Raw genomic sequence first — 18,922 nt, forward strand, 5'->3', positions numbered from 1 at the left:
TAACATGGAATGCAGACAGAAATAAAAGAGAACGGACTATTGATAAACACAATAACCTAGATGTCTAGAATATTGTGCTGAATGAAAAAAAGTTCCAAAAGATTACTTATTATAAAAATCTTTTAAAATAAAATTACAGAAATAGTGAAGAGACTAACTGATCTCACTGATAGGCTAGAAGTATGAGAGAGGTGGCTGTAGATATAAAAGTGAAATAAGGAAACTTGTGGTAAAGGAAATGTTCTGTATCTTGACTCTATGGATATCAAATGAGAGGATAAGTCATCCTATCTCTAATATTAATCTTTGCATAGACTAGATTATTATATCCCCTATCTCCTCAAATATGGTTAAGTATAGTCTATGCTCAGATCTGCATGGATAAGAGTTCTTTGCAGATTTATGGTGGAAGAATTCTTCAACTTTTCTGTGTTTTTGAAATATTTTTTCCATCAATTAAACTGACATTCAGTACACAAGAAGATGGTGATTTAATTTGTCAATGTTATTTACAGCTGCATGGCCAATATTGTATACAATATTAATAAATTGAGAGTAAAAAAACTAATTATGCATTTATTGCTTACATAATTATGAGTTAATTATACCACTAATGGAAAATGTCTTTCATCGCTGTTAGACTTCAATAAAGATATTCTTTATAATCTTTACTTGGCATTTAGTGTGCATTAAATGTCTTCATAAATATAAATTCAATGCTTTCTTGAGAGAGCCCATTTAAAATAATAAATTCATGTGACAATGATCTTGTTTAGAAAATATGAATTTTAAATACTGAATAGATTACAAACTATGCTGATTCCTTAGAACCACACTATTCTTTCATTATAGTCAAAATTTAAAGCCCTTCTTCCCAAGAGAGTATTTCTGTTGCAACTTTTCAGTTACCTTTCAACTTAAAAATACCTGGTAACTAGATTGTGATTGTCTCAAAAGTTATTGTTTCCTTTTAATCTCTGTGCTGTTTTATCAGAAGTTTTAACATATTCTTCAATATAAAGTGTGTTGTGGGTTGTAATTGTACATATTACAATTAGTAGAAACATATTTTATGGTTTAATAGACAATTAAAATTGAGAAGGAAAGAAAACTTGTATGTTATAAATTCCTAGTAAACCAATATGATAAAATTGGTAGTAAAATAGATTTCCAAACATATGTATTGAAATATAATTACTCTAAACAGATTTTATGTGTAAATAAGATAAATTTAAAAATAATTAAACAGGTAAACCTTAATAGGATTTTGATGTAGCTCTCTAATGCCTTATAAGGAATAACACTTGTGTATATCACTATAAACCATATATTAATAGTTAAATTTCTCCAGTACTGAATACCCCTTAGAAAAGAAAGGGAAGAAAATGAGATCAAGCAGATCTTAATGAGTCAGACTTGTTTTCATTTGTTCAAGTGTTCATTTATTCATTCAACAAATACATTGAGCTTCTGGTTTGTGCCAAAATTTGCTGTAGTATATGGTAACAAGAACAAAACTGAGTCCCTATTGTCATGGAGCTTACAATATCTTGGAAAGAGAAAGAAATGAAAATTTAAAATGAAAATAGCCCAGTGGTGAGTGCCATGAAGGAGCCTACAGAAAATTAACAAAGAAATAGAACAGGGTTGGGGGAGTGGTGAAATATGAAATAATTAGGCCAAACTCCAATATGGTGAAAATTAAGCAGAGATTTGAAATGAATGAGTTAGCTACATGGCTTGAGAGAAAAGCTTCAGAAAGAGGAAATGGTAATTAAGGGCATGCAGCATTGAGGGACAGCAAGAAGGCCAAGTTCAGCTGGAATAATGGTGAACAAGGTAGGGAAGACAGATCATGTAGGACAGGATAGGACATGCTATGAAAGTTGGACTTTACTCATTTAGATGGGAAACTGAGACATTTTAAAAGAGAAGGTACAATATCCATCTGACATGCTGCTACTGCTAAGTCACTTCAGTGGTGTCCGACTCTGTGCGACCCCATAGGTGGCAGCCCACCAGGCTCCCCCATCCCTGGGATTCTCCAGGCAAGAACACTGGAGTGAGTTGCCATTTCCTTCTCCAGTGGATGAAAGTGAAAGTGAAAGTGAAGTCGCTCAGTCATGTCCGACTCTTCGCGACCCCATGGACTGCAGCCTACCAGGCTCCTCTGTCCATGGGATTTTCCAGGCAAGAGTACTGGAGTGGGGTGCCATTGCCTTCTCCGATCTGACATGCTACAAAACTAAAACTCTAGCTTCTCCAAGCTTGGGCTTTTCAAAGCTATTCTCTGGTTTCTATAAGGAAAAATACTGCAGAGCTGGGGAGAAAGTATAAGGGTGTAAATAGAGAGTCTGGTTAGGAGCTAAATACTATATTGCAGGCTTACAATAAAGGGGCTTCCCTGTGACTCAGATGGTAAAGAGTCTGCCTGCAATGTGGGAGACCTGAGTTCAATCCCTGCGTTGGGAAGATCCCTTGGAGAAGGAAATGGTAACCCACTCCAATATTTTTGCCTGGAAAATCCCATGGATGGAGGACCCTGGCAGGCTATACAGTCCATAGAATCACAAAGAGTTGGACAAGACTGAGCGACTTCACTTTCTTTTCTTCTTTCAAGGTAACGACAGGGGACATCAGGGCAGTTGCTGTAAAGAAGGTAAAAGAGATCAGGTTCCTGGCATCTTCAGAAAAGTATTTTGATTTGCTGGGGTATGAGATGTAGGTATATAAAAAAGAAGAGTTGATAGTCAAACTAACATTTTGTGCCTGAGTAACTGGAAGATTTCCTTTAAGTTAGGCTTTGAGAATACATGACCGAAAACTTCCAGATGTACAAGCTGGATTTAGAAGAGGCAGAGGAACCAGAGATCCAATTGCCAACATCTGTTGGAACAGGAATTTCAGGAAACATCTACTTACGTTTCACTGACTACACTAAGGCCTTTGACTTTGTAGATCACAGCAAACTGGAAAATTCTTAAAGAAATGGAAATAGCAGACCACCTTATCTACCTCCTGAGAAACCTGTATGCTGGTTAAGGAGCAACAGCTAGAACCGAACATGTAACAACGAACTGGTTTAAAATCGGGGAAGGAGTATCGCAATGCTGTATATTGTCACTCTGCTCATTTAACTTCCATGCAAGGTACATCTTGTGAAATGCCAGGCTAGATGAATCACAAGCTAGAATTCAGATTGCTGGGAGAAATATCAACAATCTCAGATATGCAAACGATACCATTCTAATGACAAAAAGTGAAGAGGAACTAAAGAGCCTCTAGATGAGAGTGAAAGTGGAGAGTGGAAAAACTGATTTGAAATTCAACATTCAAAAACCTAAAATCAAGGCATCTGGTCTCATCATTTCATGGCAAATAGAAGGGAAAAAGTGGAAGCCATGCTGCTGCTGCTGCTGCTGCTGCTGAGTTGCTTCACTCTGTGTCTGACTCTGTGCGACCCCATAGACGGCAGCCCACCAGGCTCCCCCGTCCCTGGGATTCTCCAGGCAAGAACACTGGAGTGGGTTGCCATTTCCTTCTCCAATGCATGAAAGTGAAAGGGAAGTCGCTCAGTCGTGTCCGACTCTTTGCCACCCCGTGGACTGCAGCCTACCAGGCTCCTCCGTCCATGGTATTTTCCAGGCAACAGTACTGGAGCCATGACAGATTTTATATTCTTGGGCTCCAAAATCACTGCAGATGATGATTGCAGCCAAGAAATTACAGCTTGCTCCTTGGAAGGAAAGATATGACAAATCTACAGTATATTAAAAAGCAGAACCATCACTTGGCTGACAAAGCTCTGTAAATTCAAAGCTACGGTTTTTCCAGTAGTCATGTACGGACACGAGAGTTGGACCATAAAGAAGGCTGAGTGTCAAATTTATGCTTTCAAACTGTGGTGCTGGAGAAGACTCTTCAGAGCCCCTTCTACAGCAAGGAAATCAAACCTGTCAGTCCTCAAGGAAATCAACCCTGAATATACATTGGGAAGACTGATGCTGAAGCTCCAATAATTTAGAGACCTGATGTGAAGAGCCAACTCACTGGAAAGACCCTAATGCTGGAAAAGATTGAAGGAAAAAGGAGAAGGAGCAGCAGAGGATAAGATGATTAGATGAAATAACTGACTAAATGAACATGAATTTGAACAAACTCCAGAATATAGTGGAGGAGAGAGGAGCCTGGCGTGCTGCAGTTTGTGGGGTCACAAAAGTCAGACATGACTTAGTGACTGAACGACAATAACAAGATGGTCACCTCATCTATGACAAAGAAGGCGAGAATACATAATGAAGAAAAGATAGTCTCTTTAATAAGTGGTGCTGGGAATACTAGACAGCTGCATGCAAAGGTATGAAATTAGAATACTCCATAACACCATACACAAAAATAAACTCAAAATGGATTAAAGACCTGAATATACCACCAGACATTATAAAACACTTAGAGGAAAACCTTGGTAGAACAGTTTGACATAAATCACAGTAAGGTTTATTTGACTGATCTTAGAGAATAATGAGGAGAAGGAAATGGCTACCCACTCCAGTGTTCTTGCCTGGAGAATCCCAGGGATGGGGGAGCTTGGTGGGCTGCCGTCTATGGGGTCGCACAGAGTTGGATATGACTGAAGTGACTTAGCAGCAGCAGCAGCAGCAGCAGAGAATAATGAAAATAAAAACAGAAATAAAGAAATGGGATTTAATCAAACTTAAAAGTTTTTCCCCACAGTAAAGGAAACGGATGAAAAGACAACCCTCAGAATGGGAGAAAATGTTTGCAAAAGAAGCAAGTGATAAAGGATTAATCTCCAAAATATACAAGCAGCTTATGCAAGTTAATATTAAAAAAAAAAAAGAAAGAAAGAAAGAAGGAAACAGCCCAATGGAAAAATGGGCAGATCTAGATGGAAATTTCTCCAAAGATGAAATACAGAGCCAACAAACACATGAAAAGATACTCAATATCACAAATTATTAGAGAAGTGCAAATCAAAACTACAACAAATTATCACTTCATACCAGTCAGACTGGCCATCACCAAAAACAAAATTCTGCAAGCAATAAATGCTGGAGAAGGTATGGAGAAAAAGGGAACCCTCCTATACTTTGGATGGGAATGTAAATTGGTACAGTTACTATGGACAATAGTATGGAGGTTCCTTAAAAAACTAAAACTACCAAATGACCCAGCAATCCCACTGCTTTGCATATACTCTGATAAAACCATAACTCAAAAAACACATGTATTCCAATGTTCATTGCAGCACTACTTACAATAGCCAAGACATGGAAGCAGCCTAAAATCCCTCAACAGATGAATGGATGAAGATTTAGTGAAAGTGAAATTTGCTCAGTAGTGTCCAACTCTTTGTGACCCCATGGACTATATAGTCCATGAAATTCTTCCTTTCAGCCAGAATACTGGAGTGGGTAGCCTTTCCCTTCTCCAGGGGATCTTCCAAACTCAGGGATCAAACCCAGGTCTCTTGCACTGCCAACAGATTCTTTACCAGCTGAGATACAAGGGAAGCCCAAGAATACTGGAATGGGTAGCCTATCCCTTCTCCAGCAGATCTTCCTGACTCACAAATAAAACCAGGGTCTCCTGCATTGCAGGCGGGTTCTTTACCAACTGAGCTATCAGGACAGACCAGATGAATGGATGAAGATTTGTTACATATATAGAATGGGATATTACCCAGACATTAAAAGGAAGGTCATAGTGCCATTTTAGAGTTTGGATGGACTTAGAGAATGTCATACAGAGTGAATAAGTTAGAAAGACAAATACTGTATAATATAGCTTATATGTGAAATCTAGAAAATAATGGTATAAATGCATTTTATTGGCAAAGCAGAAATAGTTACTGACATAGAAAACAAACTCGTGGTTACCAAGGTGGGCCTGGGACAAAAATTAGGAGATTGAGATTGATGTATATACACTACTATGTACAAAATAGAAAACCAATGAGGAGCTGAGCTTCCCAGGGTAAAGCATCTGGAGACCTGGGTTCCATCCCTGGCTGGGGAAGATCCCCTGGAGAAGGAAATGGCAACTCACTCCAGTTTTCCTGCCTGGAGAACCCCACGGATGGAGGAGTCTGGTAGGCTGCAGTCCACGGGGTGGCAAAGAGTCGGACACGACTGAGCAACTTCACTTTCACTTCTTTCTTTCTAATAAGGAACTACTGTTTAGCAGAAGGGAATCTACTCATCGACTTGTGGTGACCTAAATGGGAAGGAAATCTAGAAAAGAGTATATATATATATATGTATAACTGATTCACTCTTTTGTACAGCAGAAACTAACACAACATTGTTAAGCATCTAAAATAAAAAATAAAAAGAAATAGAATTGACTTAGGCCCCCGTCTCCTTCACAAAATGGAATTATGTAATAGGTATATTTTGGAATCGATTTTTTCATTCAGCATATTTCTCTGAACACCTAGGTTGTTGTCTTTATCAGCAGTCCATTCTCTTTTATTTATGTTTTTTAATTTTAATTTTTACTTTACTTTACTTTACAATACTGTATTGGTTTTGGCATACATTGACATGAATCCGCTGCGGGTGCACATGAGCCCCCAAACATGAACCCCCTCCCACCTCCCACCCCACATCGTCCTTCTGGATCATCTCCATGCACCAGCCCCAAGCATCCTGCATCCTGCACTGAACATAGACTGGCGATTCGCTTCCCACATGACAGCATACATATTTCAATGCCATTCTCCCAAATCATCCCACCCTTGCCCTCTCCCTCAGAATCCAAAAGTCCTCTCTATACATCTGCGTCTCTTTTGCTGTCTTGCATACAGGGTCATCATTACCATCTTTGTAAATTCCATATATATGTGTTAGTATACTGTATTGGTCCCTTTTATTTTTGAGTGTATTCCGTGTTATGGATGTAATACAGTTTAACAATTCACCTGTTGAAGAACATCTGAGTTGATTTCAGTTTTTAAATATTACAAGCAGAGCTGTTATAGAACATTTTTCCCACCCACTAATATGTATGCTACTTTTGTACCATCATAGTGCATGTTTTATTAATTTGTATAGCATTTCAGGATGTTAATGAATATTTGTGTATACGTGCATGCTCAGTCACTCAGTTGTATCCCATGCGACCCCATGGATTGTAGTCTGCCTGGATCCTCTGTCCATGGAATTTTCCAGACAAGAATACTGGAGTGGGTTGCCATTTCCTTCTCCAGAGGATCTTCCTGGGATCCAGGGATCGAACCTGCTTCTCCTACATTGCAGGTGGCTTCTTAACCACTGTGCCACCTGGGAAGCCCTCAATAATTTTAGGTATTGAAAATCATAGACTGTTTTTCAAAAAGAGCAATCTCTATATATATATATTTAAATTAAACTTATATTAAGAGCAGTCTATATACATATTTTAAATTAAACTTATGTTGAGATTACTGTAGATTCACAGGCAGTCAAAACAAATAATACAGAGATTTATTTTACTGCTTGCTCAGCTCCTCCCAATGGTATATATGAACAAGAATACAAAAATAAATATGCATAGGCTTTAGATGAGCAACCATCTTCATTTTTCTGGATAAATCCCTCCGAGTATAGTTGATAGGTTGCATGGGAGCTGCATGTACAGATATCTTTAAGAAACTGCCATAGTGTTTTCCAGGACCATAGTACCATTGTACATTCCCATTAGTAACGTGTGAGTGACCTGTCATATCCTCACTAGCACTGAGATTGTCACAAGTTTAATTTTAGTTTTAATTTTCACATAGATATGAAGTGACACTTCACTGGAGTTTTTATCTGCATTTTCCTAATGGCTAATGATGTTAAAACGTCTTCATGCACTTATTTGTAATCTATAATGTCTTCTGTGCTGCAATGCCTCTTTATGCTTTGCTTGTGATATAATTGGGTTATTTGCCTTTTTTACTGTTAAATTTTCAGATACCTTATATATTCTAGATTTTCATTTTTTATCAAGAATGGTTTGCTAATATTTTCATCTACTCTGGAACTTGGACTTTCATATCCTTAACAAACTCTTTCACAAGTCAAAATGTTTAACTTTAATAGTCTAATTTAGTTATTTTTTCTTCTTTGGATCATGGTTTTTTGTATCAATCCTCAGAACTTTTGTCAATTTCTTTTCAAAGAACCAACTCTCTTCTTTGTTGCACTGAGTTTCTCCATGGCTTTTCTGTCTTCAATTTTATTCATTGCTTCTTTTCTCTTTTTTGTTATAAAAGGGCATGGTTTATTGCACAGAAATTATTATTCAATAAAGATCATAGAAATAAAGAAAATGTAATATGTGTTACTCTTAACTTCTACCCTTTGATTTATAGACCTACTTATTCTGGTTATAAAGGAAAAAGCAACCTTGATTTTTCAGTTGAAAATATATATTGTTCTTGCAAGATATGACCTTTCTCTGTTGTGTCTATACACCACAACTAAATTTTTGGTAGTACATTACATTGTTCATCAGGAAAGTTCAGTTCATAATCATAAGTCCAAATGTAGTCTTCTTTAAGTATAAAATTCATTCAATTTTTAAAAAAATATTTGTTATGCCTGTGTACTTGCTTTTATTTATTACATTAACTAATATTAATCACCCAAAGTCCATGGTTTACATTAGAGTTTATTCTTAATGTTGTACTAAGAGCTTATGCAGTGCATAAGTGTATAATGATATAAATCCATCATTATAGTATTAATCAGTATTTTCACAGTCCTAAAATTTCCATGTGATTGGACTAATCATGACTCCTCTTCCCCCTCCCAAAAACCACTAATCTTATTTTGTCTTCATAGTTTTGATGTTTCTAGAAGTCTGATAGGTGGAATCATAGGATATATAGCCTTTTGATTGTATTCTATCACTTAGTAATAGTTATTTAAGATTCCTCCATTCTTTTCATGACCAGATAATTTATTCATTATCTGAATGCACCACAGGTAATTTATCCACCTACTGGAGGATATCTTGATTTCTTCCAAGTTTTGGCAATTATGATTGAAGCTTCTATAAACATCCATGTGCAAGTTTTTGTGTGGGCATATGCTTTCAACTTCTTTAGATAAACACAAAAATTGCTGGATCATATGTTAAGAAGATGTTTAGTTTTGTAAACAAAGTGACTTCCAAAAGTGATTGTGTCATTTTGCATTCCCAGCAGCAATATATGAGAGTTCCTTTTTCTCCACATCCTTAACAGAATTTGATCTTTACTGGATATGGCTATTTTCATAGATATGTAGTGTGTGCATGCTCAGCCATGTCTGACTCTTTGAAGCCTCATGGACTGTAGCCTGCCCGGCTCCTCTGTCCTTGGAATTTTCCAGGCAAGAATAGTGGAGTGGGTTACCACTTCCTACTCCAGGGCATCTTCCTGACTCAGAGATCAAACGTGGGTCTCCTGCATTGCAGACAGATTCTTTACCACTGAGCCATCTGGGAAGCTCTGCAGATATGTGTGTTCTAGTTGCTCAGTCATGTCTGACTCTTTGCAACACCATGGACTGTAGCCTGCCAGGCTCATCTGTCCATGGGGATTCTCCAGGTGGGAATACTGGAGTGGGTTGTCATGCCCTCCTCCAGGGGATCTTCCCAACCCAGAGACTGAACCAGGTCTCTCTCATAGCAGGTGGAATTTTTTACCATCTGAGCTACCAGGGAAGCAGGTATGTAGTGGCAGTGTCTAATTGTTGCTTTAATTTGCATTTTTCTGATAACACATGATGTAGAGCATCTTTTCATATGCTTTTTTGTTGTCTATATGTCTTCTTCAGTAAAGTACCTGTTAAAGACTTTGGTTCATTTCTTAATCAGGTTGTTTTCTCTTATTCTTGAGATAAGAATTCTTTGTATATTTTGGAACAGTCCTTTATCAGATGTACCCTTTGAAAACATTTTCTATCTGTGGCTTGTCTTTTCTTTTGCCATTGTCTTTTACAGAGCACATATTGTAATTTGAATAAAGTTCAGATTACTAATTATTTCTTTAATGGATTGTGTCTTTGATGTTGTATCTAAAAAAGTCATCACCTTATCCATGATCATTTAGGTTTTCTCTTATGTTACATTCTAGTAGATTTATAGTTTTGCATCTTGCATTTAGGTCTAAATTTCCTTTTGTTTCAATGCCATTTGTTAAAAAGATTATCATTGCCTAACTAGATTGCCCTTGCTCTTTTTTCAAATATAGTTGACTATTTTTCTATGTGTCTGTTTCTGGATTCTCTATTCTGTTCCATTGATCTATTTGCCTAATTTTTTGTCCAAACCCCATTGTTTTGATGACTACAGCTACGTCAGTCCTCCAAATTTATTTTTTTCTTTGATATTGTATTGCTATTCTGGGTCTTTTGTTTCTCACTAAAAACTTTAGAAATAGTTTGTCAATATTCAAAAGATCACTTGCTGGAATTTTGACTGAAATTTCATTGCATCTATAGATCAAGGTGGAAAGAACAGACATCTTAACATATTACTCCTGCTTGGAGTTTGCTTATATTTTTGAATGTGAAGATTCATGGCCAGATTTGGGAAGTCTTCAGCTATTATTATTTGGATACCTCAACACTGTCTTTTCTCATTTTCCTTCTAGAACTCTGATAATATGAACATTAGAATACTTGTCAGAGTCCTACAGATTCCTGAATCTTTGTTTTTCAGCTTGTTTTATTTATATCATTCAGATTGACTTCTATTTTTTCATTTTCTGTTTCACTGATCATTTCCTCTGCCTTCTATTAACACAGTGGGACACAGAACACATCCACTGAGATTTTTCACTTTGGTTATTTTATTCAGCAAAGTTCCAAAATTTTATTTACCTTATTTGTTCAGTTCTAAAATTTCCATTTTGCTTTTCTTTGTATCTCCTTTTTTATGAAGCTTTTTTTTTCACCTTTGTGAAATGTGTCCTTAATTGCTTATTGAAGCTTTTTTATTGTGAATGTTTCAAAATCTTTGTCAAATAATCCTAACATCTTTATCATCTCAGCATTGGCATCTATTTTTTATGTTTTGCATTTTTATATTTGGTTTTATATTTTTGAAGTTGAGTGATGAGTGATTTATAAATGACACGTAGACATTTTTGTATTATATTCTGCTTTAATTGTCTTTTTCTGACCCCATTTCAGCAAAGGAATAGTGGGTTACCACCTCTTTGTACAAGAAAGATGTAGAAGTCTGGGTTATTTTATTGGTCTTCACTGGCCCCTAAGAGGGTGTTTTCTCATTACTTCTGAGTGGAGGTCGAAGTTCCAGATTCTCACATAGTCTCTACTTGACATCATGGTAGGTGAAAACATCAGATTCCCTTGTGATCTCTACTGGTACCAGGGCATTGCCATCCCATGGTAGTGAAAGTCCCATTTCACCATCTATCTCTGCTGCTATCAAACCAGCAGAGAAGGAGAGGGAAATCCAATTATTGCTGAATAAGAATATATGTTCTTGTTCCTTACAAGGGCTCCATTTCCACTGTGGTATAGAAGGTCTTGTTACTAGCTGACAGTGAATTCTAGTTCTATATTTTACTTTTTGAAACCATTGTAAGGGTGTTATTAGAGCCTCAGGTGGATAGACATTTAACATCTCACTCAGTTGTTGCTGAAGTGAGTGGAGATGAGGCCAAGTACACGTATATATATATATATATTTTCTTTTCTTTTTTTCTGTAGTGTTTGGACTCCGTGAAGCATGTATCTTGTAAAAGATTTTTTTTTTTGGTCTTGCTAACCTGTTCCTCTCCTGTTCCTTTGGCTAGATATAACTGACTTTGCTAGGACATTTTTTATCTGTGTGTATTGGCATTTCCGTATTACCAGCTTCTCCATCTTCAAGTCGGAGTATATGAGACCAAGGGGGGAAAAAAAAAAACCAACTCACCATTTTGTAGCTCGAGTCCAAGATCCCTAACTGATGTGCCTTCTTCTCTTCATTTTTCAAATTCTTTTTATATTTCTTTTGTAAATAATGGCAATGGTCTTTATTTGTAATTGGGGAAAATAATAAGGCAAAATAGGTCTGTTCCTTCTTCTAGGAAGTAGTCCCTTCTTTTAAAAAATGTACTTGATTTTATCATATTTGTATGTGATTGTATGGCTTGTAGTTAATTGCAATTTTTAGCCTTGGTAAAGTTCAGAGTTTTCCAGTTTTAACCATCTGGAGGTTGTTAAGTTGTATATTGACCTATTTTGACATTAAAATATTCTTAGATATGGTACCAATATACTTTCTCATTCTTTTAGTCTTAAATCTGTAAGTAACTATATTTCATATTTTTCACAGTTCTGTGTCAATTTTACTCTAGTAATTTTGGTTATTTGATGTTTAATATCTAATAGAGTTTTCAAGAAGTTCTCATGGGAACAATATTCTGATTTCTTACTTGTTGATAACAATTTGACTGTACTCCTTATACTTGAATGTCAAGATGGGTTAATATAAAATTCTTGTCTCACAGATTCTCTTTATTGTCTTAAATATGTAGAGCATTTCTCATGAATAAATCACTGAGTTTGAGAACTTTGATTATAATCAAGGTTTCAATTAAATTTTTCTTTTTTTAAATCTATATTCACGAGTGATATTCTTTTGTTAAATCTAGTAATTTTATTATAACTCTCTGTGTTTGTTAGTTAATACTCTCTAGTACATGATTTGCTCTTTTGTTTTATAAGCTATTATTCATATATTAGATTTACTTTTTTTCACTCTTCATCATTTATCATTTTCATCTTAAATAGTTTAGCTTTTAAACTAATGTCCAAGGTTAAGAAGCAGTAGTTAGAAGAACCAGATATGGAACAACTGACTGATTCTAAATTGGGAAAGGAGTACATCAAGGCTGGTAATTGTCACCTTGCTTATTTAACTTATATGCGGATTACATCATGTTAAAGGTTGAGCTGGATGAATCACAAGCTGGAATCAAGATTACTGGGACAAATATCAAGAACCTTAGATATGCAAATAGCACCACTTTAATGGCAGAATGTGAAGAGGAACTAAAGACCCTCTTGATGAGGTGAAAGAACAGAGTGAAAATACTGACTTGAAACTCAACATTCATAAAACTAAGATGATGGCATCAGGTCTCATCACTTCATGGCAAATGGGGAGAAAGTGAAAGCTGTGAAAGATTTTATCTTCTTTGGCTCCAAAATCACTGCAGATGGTGCCTGCATCTAGGAAATTAAAAGTTGCTTGCTCCTTGGAAAAAAAGCTATGACAAACCTAGATAGTGTATTAAAAAACCAGAGACGTCAATTTGCCAACAAAGGTCCGTATAGTCAAAGCAATGGGGTTTTTTTTAGTAGTCATGTATGAATGTGAGAGTTGGACCATAAAGAAGACTGAATGCCAAAGAACTGATACTTTCAAATTGTGGTGCTGGAGCAGACTCTTGAGAGTCCCTTGGACAGCAAGGAGATCAAACCAATCAGTCCTAAAGGAAATCAACACTGAATATTCATTAGAAGGACTGATGCTGAAGCTGAAGCTCCAATACTTTGGCCACTTGATACAAAGAGCTGACTCATTGGAAAAGACCCTCATGCTGGGAATGATAGAGGGCAGGAGAAAGGGACAACAGAGTATGAGATGGTTGAATGGCATCCCTGACTCAATGGATGTGAGTTTGAGCAAACTCCTGGAGATAGTGAAGGACAGGGAGGAAGCCTGGTGTGCTGCAGTCCATGGGGTGGCAAAGAGTTGGATATAGCTTAGCAACTGAACAACAATTTTAGCATTTTCTTCATCTTTTCTTGAAATTTTAAGCTCTTGTATTTCCTTTTATCTTGTATCTCTCATAAGGCATTATCCGTTTGGTTTATTTGCTTTTGTGCTTCTTCTAGCTTCAACTTTATTTCCAAGAGGAATTTTTGTTTTAAATGCTACTGCTTTTCTGAGCTTATCTAATTTTTAAACTTTTTCTTTCAATTTTATTTTCATCATTCTTTCATATTATATATTTTGATTTTAGTATTTTTGACCTCTTTATACTTACAAACGTAATTTTTTTGGTGGTCTGTTTTGCAGAGATTTGTACGAATTTTCAACTTTAACATAAAGAGTGGTGAGGACATTTCTTCTTACTTATCAATCAGTGTTCTCTCATCTTTTATTATTCTGTACTATTCAATAGCATGGGAGCTCACTTTCTGAGCTTTCCTAGCTCTCCTCTTTTTATCCATAATTCTCTTCATTTTTATTTTCTTTGCCCTGTTTAATTTTGATTCCATTCCAAGAATTCTCTCCCCATTAAAGAATCATATCTTAGAAGGTAGAAGTCTTGGTTGGTTACTGTTGAGAATTCAGAATTATTTGCTCTTTCAGTGCCTATAACCATGAGCCCAGGCCTCTTGTACTTACTTATCTTTGGGGTGGGTGAAATGTTTCCCAGGTCTTCTGTGTCTACCTACTTGGATTTGAGGGTTCATGGGAACTATCTTCTCATCTACTTTTATAGTAAATTTTATTCATGAGTTTTTAGTTTAGCTGTCTCATTTCTCTGTCCATTCTTATGTGGGATTTGTGGTGATTCAAACACCCTGAACTTCTAAAGCCACATTTTCTCACAATAAAAAAGATAATTGACTTTTATGATATTTTTGGACTATTTATAAATTGGTCTTCATAATCTCAAGGAAGATAAACAGTCTTCCATATTTAGCTCTTTCCCACATACACCATTTTAACTAAGGGGGTAAAATAGAGAAAATAATACTGGTATAAGGATCATTCTCTTCTTAGCAAGCCTTTCCCAAGAGAACACTCACTTATGGGGTGAAATTAGGGGCAGGGTTTCAGTATGTGTGGATGCAATACTGATGCTTTTCAACCTTCCTTAAAATAAAATATGGGAAAAGTCAACATTATCAGAATTAGTATGGCACTCTACATATTTGTATCAACAAAAAAATCTGAAATTAGAATATTTTTCAGAATAGTTTAAATATATTTTAGCACTAAAATTCAAGACAGATACAAAATGCAAACACGTTGAAGTAGGGACTATGCAGGAAGAATGAGACTAGACTATCTTGCAGGCTAACTGCAGACAGAGAGCTTCTATTTTTTTAATATTTTCAATGGAAGTGAAGTCTTTATGCATACATACATATATATTCAGTTCAGGGATATAATGAACTAAAGTGAAAGAAAGGGACATTTTTATCTAGGAGGAAAACAGAAAAGTAATAAAAGCTGCTTCATGGTGAATATGAACTGACATTAACAGAAGGCAGAGACTGTATTAAAAAATTCAACTTGCATTTTGCTGATGTATTTTTCCAGAATGGAAAATTATCTGTAATTTGAAAAAGTGAAAGCATCCAACTTAAAAGGAAAATGTAGCTTAACATTTGAAGGGGTAGTAAATTGGCACCTAAAGGGGTCATGAGTTAATATATATAATGTTATTTTAAAGGCATTTTAAAAGCTGTCAAAAATTAATAAGTTAAATGTTAGAAGACCAGAGATAAGAAAATGATTTTAAAATGAAAGTACAAATTCTGGAATCAAGCAGAATATCTAGCTCTTGCAAAAGTTTAAATTGAATTATAAAACTGAGCTTTTCTCAGCTTAATAAAAAATTGCAAATATTGGAAAAATGAATGTAAATCCAGTTAAGACTTGTCAATATAGATAATTTACTTTTCTGATGAGATTTTAATACGTTTTATTAAAGATAAATAGAAGTTCTGAAAAAGCATGTACAACATTTCACTAATTCTAAAACATCTTTTCCCCTCCACATTTTTAATATCTCTGAAATAGAAATACTGTATATTTCAATCAATGATATCACCTTATAATTATGGTATATGTTTTAATTGTGAAGTTGTATATTCGTTGGAAAGTGATAACTGGAGTTTTCTCTATCTGTAAAAGTAGTGCTTAAGCTGAACAAGTGAGTTTTTCTTCACCGAGGAAATCAAACTAAGTTGAAAATGGATTTGGATAGAGTTAGAATTAGCTGAGGTATTTTATCAAGACTACAATGGTTAATGGTAGTTGTTTGTCTTCTTCATCTTGACTTTTCCCTCAGGGAAAAGTTTCAAGGCAGGAATGCCCAGGGCTATTGACTTTGCTTTCTATAGAGTCAAACTCTAATAAAAATTATAATTATGGATAAAAGGAGGTTATCAACTGTCACAGTGAAATTAATGTTAGCTACTCATTTTTAATTGACAGTTTTTAGAGAAAATGGTTTATCTCAGTAAAATGAAGATCTTCAAAACTAGAATATTAATGCTATATAACCCTTACATAGCAAATACTATTTGCAAGAAATCCTACAAGTGCTTAAGAAATAAACTTTCTAACACCATTGATGTTATGAGGCTTGCTCATGGTCACTTGGAGTGAGTGGTGGGACTCAGATGTAAACCCATGTTACTGGCTTAAGAAAGTATGTTTTGAAGTGCTGCATTGTCCTGCTTCTCAAACTGGAACTATCCTAAAATAAAATGGGTTAGTCTCAGAGCCTATCACTGTCAGTCTGTCAGTCATTTCACATAGCCTGAAATTTATTCAGTCATTATATATAAGATTTCTTAATTGAATTTGTAGTCTAATTTTATGAGCAATGAGGACCAACTCTAAGATAGTGTGGTTCTAAGAGAAGTGATCCTTCTCTGTGTCACAAATCACATGCTATGAATAACATATATCCACCTATTTATTCAGCTGCATTTTGTTCCTTCTCTGATATGCTTTAGTATATTCTTTTTGGTATCTGAAATCTACTGCTTTATTTTTAAAGCAAAGTGATTCTATGTAGTGCATAGAAGAGGGATTGATCACCCAAAATATTCCTGCCATGTTTAATAAATTATCATAGAATTATAAATTATAAATTATCATAAAAAGGGCAAGATATTTTATGGTTTTGTTAACTGTCACTTTTAGTTTTAATTGCTTGCTTGGCATTTATGTAGCTCTGCCAAAATGTAAAATTACCTAGGGTTCCTGGATTCTTATGTTTGGGAGTTTATGAATATCCAGGTATTCTGATTTGGTAAAAAGTGTGTGTGTGTGTTAGTTGTTCAGTCATGTCTGACACTTTGTGACCCCACGGACTATAGCTGCTAGGCTCCTCTGTCCATGGAATTCTCCAGGCAGGAATACTGGAGCGTGTTGCCATTTCCTTCTCCCGGGGATCTTCCTGACCCAGGGATCAAACCTGGATCTCCTCTGTTATAGGCAGATTCTTTACTATCTGAGCCACCAGTGAAGCCCTGTTAAAAACTAAACATAAGATATGGGTTTCCCAGATGGCTCTAGTGATAAAGAACACACCTGCCTATTCAAGCTCTGATCAATACAAAACAAATCTAAATCCCTGCCTATTCAGAAGACATAAGAGATGGGAGTTTGATCCCTGGGTTGGGAAAATCCCCTGGAGAAGGGCATGGCAACCCACCCCAGTATTCTTACTTGACCCCATGGAGAGGAGCCTGGCGGGCTGTAGTTCATAGTTGCAAAGAGTTGGACATGATTGAAGTGACTTAGCACAAACATACAAACATGAAATATGCCTGGCATACTAACCATTTACCTTTCCTAAGCAATATGGTGTTAAGTACTAGAGAGCAAGAAACCAAGGACATATACATATCTAAGGAAGTTTTACAAAGATGTCTGAAGCAACAGTTAGAACTGGACATGAAACAACAGACTGGTTCCAAATAGGAAAAGGAGTACGTCAAAGCTGTATATTGTCACCCTGCTTATTTAACTTCTATGCAGAGCACATCATGAGAAACGCTGGACTGGAGGAAACACAAGCTGGAATCAAGATTACCGGGAGAAATATCAGTAACCTCAGATATGCAGATGACACCACCCTTATGGCAGAAAGTAAAGAGGAACTAAAGAGCCTCTTGATGAAAGTGAAAGAGGAGAGTGAAAAAGTTGGATTAAAGCTCAACATTCAGAAAATGAAGATCATGGCATCCGGTCCCATGACTTCATGGGATATAGATGGGGAAACAGTGGAAACAGTGTCAGACTTTATTTTGGGGGGCTCCAAAATCACTGCAGATGGTGACTGCAGCCATGAAATTAAAAGATGCTTACTCCTTGGAAGAAAAGTTATGACCAACCTAGATAGTATATTCAAAAGCAGAGACATTATTTTGCCAACTAAGGTCCGTCTAGTCAAGGCTGTGGTTTTTCCTGTGGTCATGTATGGATGTGAAAGTTGGACTGTGAAGAAGGCTGAGCGCCGAAGAATTGATGCTTTTGAACTATGGTGTTGGAGAAGACTCTTGAGAGTCCTTTGGACTGCAAGGAGATCCAACCAGTCCATTCTGAAGGAGATCAACCCTGGGATTTCTTTGGAAGGAATGATGCTAAAGCTGAAACTCCAGTACTTTGGCCACCTCATGCGAAGAGTTGATTCATTGGAAAAGACTTTGATGCTGGGAGGGAATGGGGGCAGGAGGAGAAGGGGACAACAGAGGATGAGATGGCTGGATGGCATCACTGACTCGATGGACGTAAATCTGAGTGAACTCTGGGGGTTGATGATGGACAGGGAGGCCTGGCGTGCCGCGATTCATGGGGTCGCAAAGAGTCGGACACGACTGAGCAACTGAACTGAACTGAAGGAAGTTTTACAAAGATGTCTACATACACATGTACTCTAAGCAAATGTCAGCAGAGTGCCCTAATACCAATTATATATTTAGACAAAGAGCATTTATAAAAATATAAAGACAAATAGCACTTAGCCTTTTTATGAGGTATAATTGACAAACAGTAAAATGGACATATTATGCTCATGCTTGTGTGTGCTCAGTCACATCCAACTCTGCGACACTATGAACTGTAGCCCACCAGGCTCCTCTGTGCATGAGATTTTTCAGGTAAGAATACTGGA

Source organism: Ovis aries, chromosome 3 (genome assembly GCF_016772045.2).
Source record: "Ovis aries strain OAR_USU_Benz2616 breed Rambouillet chromosome 3, ARS-UI_Ramb_v3.0, whole genome shotgun sequence".
Taxonomy (NCBI): domain Eukaryota; kingdom Metazoa; phylum Chordata; class Mammalia; order Artiodactyla; family Bovidae; genus Ovis; species Ovis aries.